The 3,469-nt window shown below is 56.1% G+C and overlaps 1 long non-coding RNA gene across 1 annotated transcript; it reads right to left on the bottom strand.

Moving 5' to 3' along the window:
• Positions 1 to 950: 950 nt before the first annotated feature.
• LOC115298255 lies at positions 951 to 2,249 on the bottom strand. Its single transcript, XR_003911689.1, has 3 exons — positions 2,006 to 2,249; positions 1,742 to 1,867; positions 951 to 1,089 (listed from the first exon to the last, which is right to left on the bottom strand). It is a non-coding gene; the product is annotated as an uncharacterized LOC115298255 (long non-coding RNA).
• Between the last annotated feature and the right edge of the window lie 1,220 nt (positions 2,250 to 3,469).

Below are 3,469 nucleotides of genomic sequence, written 5' to 3'. Positions count from 1 at the left end.
GGTGTCCGTGCTGTGGGAGAAGATGTTCCCTAATCGTCCCTCCAATCGGGGGGAGCAGCGGAGCCTCGTGGCAGGAGGAAATGACACTGGCGAAACCAGCCAAGGGCCAGTGTGTAACCAACGTGCCCAAGGGCAGAGAGAAGGTGAAGGGGAGAGGGTGGGGCCCGTGCCCCCGTCTTCTGGTCCAGCGCCGAGAAAGCCCAGCTGTGTGAGCAGCACCAGCTGGAGGCAGTGGGGCCCGCCAGCACCACCTGGGACACGGCCAAGCCCACTGGGTGGCCCAGGCAGCATCACCCAGGTTTCTCAGGCGAATGGGATGGGACCCAGTCTGTTCATACCCAGAGTGAGAAGCAGGGGATGGTGCCGGAGGGAAGAGACGAGGAGCGTGAGCAGGAGAGCAGCCTGGATGCAGGGCTTCGCGGCCACCTCCCCACGAGTCTCTGCTGGCATCTGGAGCCGGCGCAGGGCTGAGCAGCCAGAACGGGCCAGCAGGAGAGGACCCTGAGTCCCCTAGACAGACCTGAGCCCCAGGGCCTCCTGGAATCCCATCGGCCAAGCAGACGTGGTGTGGAGACCTAAGACCCCCACACATGTGTGGACCTGTCGTTCGCTTCCGCCACGGTTTATGGAAACCTCGCTCGCCCCTGGACACCACACTCCACTGGGGAGGACAGGCAGAATGGGAGAATGTTTCGGCTCACAGTCAGACCAGGCGCTGAGCACATCCGAACAGTCTCCACCTCCCTCACCCCCAGTCATGGGGTGGGCGGGAGCCAGGGGCAAACCCGGCAGCGCTGCAAAGGGACTGCTTGGTCCTGCACAGCTCAGCTGTGAGCTACGCTGTGCACCCACCTGCATCAGACCCGCAGCACCGTCGGCCCACCCAGGGGCTGCCCGTCAGGAAGCAGGGTCAAGGCTATTCACCTGCTAAGATTTATTGAGAGCCTCAGATGCGTCCAGCCCTGGGGATGCTGCCTGCACGGAGGCCGCGTTCCGGAGGAAGAGGCGGAGGACACCCCGTGAGCCGTCCCGTGGATGTCATCTGCCTACGTGATGCTGACGGGTCTTTACTGCACCATCGAAATGTTACTGGAACAGAACATTCGGAGATGTGTGAGGTGCAAGCCCCTCCCCTTAAAGACCTAGTCGTGCAGCTGGGACCTGGTCACACACACACACTTGTGCAGATGTGCGCTCACACATGCACATGCAAATACACACACGTACACACGCAGTACAGTGTACATGCATGCACACACAGATGTGTGATTAGACTTGTCTGTGAGCCTGCACACCTGGGTACACCCACATGCACACATGGGCACACACATGCAACTGTGAATACTTTTAGGCATGTGAGCATATCCATAGGGATACATGCACCTACACGCACACACATGCACACACATATATTTGAACACACATACAAACACACATAGACAGGCACACAAACACATGATACACAAGCATGCACATGAATATGCACATATATGCACATACATGCACACGGAGACATGCATATAAACACACACACAAATGTATGGGGGGATAGACACACGCACATATATACCAAATGCACACATACACACACGTGCATCTTCTTAAAATTGCAGGTAAGTGTGGCATGTACCTAGCCCGTGGACTGTGGCATAAATGCTCCAATGACTTTCTGCCCCAACCCCCACCAGCCGTCATCGCCAGGCCCCCGTCTGGAAGGGTGTCCGCCCGCCTCCTTTCTTACCTGTCTTCTGGCATTAGAGCGTCAGTTCCAAGCTGAGACACGCTGACAGACGGCGGGGCCACAGGAGCTGGGCACATTTCATGCCTGGACACCGTGTTGGGCTCCCAGTCAACGATCTGTCAGAATCTGTCAAAACCAAGAGACAGATCTGCTACGTGGGACGGTCTGGCCCCGTCTCCGACTCCAAGTGCACTTTATAAACCCCTGCTTCATAAACCTCCCTTTGACCGACAGTGTTGCACTGAGTAACTATGTGCAGATAACCTGCCAAAATATTATCCTTGGCGCTGTCCCCCGGAGAGATGAATGCATCGTGTGCTGCACCGACTGCTGAGACAGCATTTGCTGCAGAGGGGAAGCTGCTTTCCATTTATTAGGCTAAAAAATTATGTCCTTGCATTAGGAGGTCTCGAAGCCAGTCTGGCCCATTATAAATGCATGTCCGTTCATTCGTCCGTCTATCCGTCCCTTAATTTACACACTGTGGGTGGTGAGATCATAAATAGGCCTCAACACTCTTGGAAAAGCAGAGAACAAAGGGAGGGATGGGCGTGGGAGTGCGTGTTCAGGAGCTCTCTCGGCAATCACGAAACCGGCGTCAACATGGTGTGGTGTGCGTGGCGTTGACAGATCGGGACAACTGGAAACCAGAAGGCTTGGGAGCGGCTTAGCGGAGGTTTACAAATCCACGGGGATCATAGCTCACCTTCCGGAATAAGCATACGGCCAGAACTGCACAGCAGGAACGTGGGGAGGACCGGGCCACCCGCGCCTGCTGCACAGAGACGCTGTCACACTCTCGCTGAGCAAATGCATAGGGCAGTCCAGGCACACCGCCGTGGGTCCTCCAGGCGCATCTCAGAGGCCGCGGGGCAGGTGCTACGTGGGCTGTGTCTTCTCCGAAGGACTGACCGGGGTGGCATCTGCTGCCAAACTCATTCGGGCTGCGGGCAGAACTCACTCCCACGTGGCAGGGAGATCGAGGGCCAGGCTTCCTGCCAGCTGTTGATGGGATGCTGCCTTTTGGTCCTAGAGACCCCCCCCCCCGCCGTGTCCCCCTGCCCAGGTGGCCCTCCTGGATCCTCTCTCAACATGGAACCTCGCTTCTTCAGGCCAGAAGGAGGCTCTTTCCTCGGAAGGGCCCTCATCCCTTCGGTAGAGCTTCCCCATGGCTAGATCCCGCACACACGACACGGTCTTCCCATTCAGCCACTCAAGTCTACTGACGGGGAACCATGATGAACCTGCACAATCCCACTGTCTTTACCATATTTTCCTGGCAAGTCCCAGGTGTCCCACAGCCGGGGTGAGAGGGTCTGACAAGGGCGTGACTCTCTGGGGTCGGCCACGTGCCCATCCCGCCCACACAGGCTGCGGCAAAAGGACCGAGCCTGAAAAGGCTTTAATGTCCGGAAAGAGCAAAAGACAAAGGTCCCCTCCTTTTAGTTACTCAGAAGCCCTCATCCAGCCAACGTCCATTCGCTCAACAAAAGTGCAAGGGCTTCGGTGGGTCTTTCCCGAAGAGAAGCCGGCTTTAAGCACAGCCGAGGCCGAAAACAACAAACACTCCGTCAACAGGTCAAATGGTTTTTAAAAAGCATCTGTTCACTTTCATAGCTGCTGGAAAAAAATCAATAAAAATCCAACATTGATTCCTGAAAAAACTCTTCGTAAACCAAAAACGGAAGGACATTTCTGCCTCTTAATTACAAACATGTGTCCTAAGCC

The sequence above is a fragment of the Suricata suricatta genome, chromosome 8, assembly GCF_006229205.1.
Source record: "Suricata suricatta isolate VVHF042 chromosome 8, meerkat_22Aug2017_6uvM2_HiC, whole genome shotgun sequence".
NCBI lineage: Eukaryota > Metazoa > Chordata > Mammalia > Carnivora > Herpestidae > Suricata > Suricata suricatta.
Note: the sequence above shows the minus strand (reverse complement) of the source record. Positions and strands in the feature narration are given on the sequence as shown.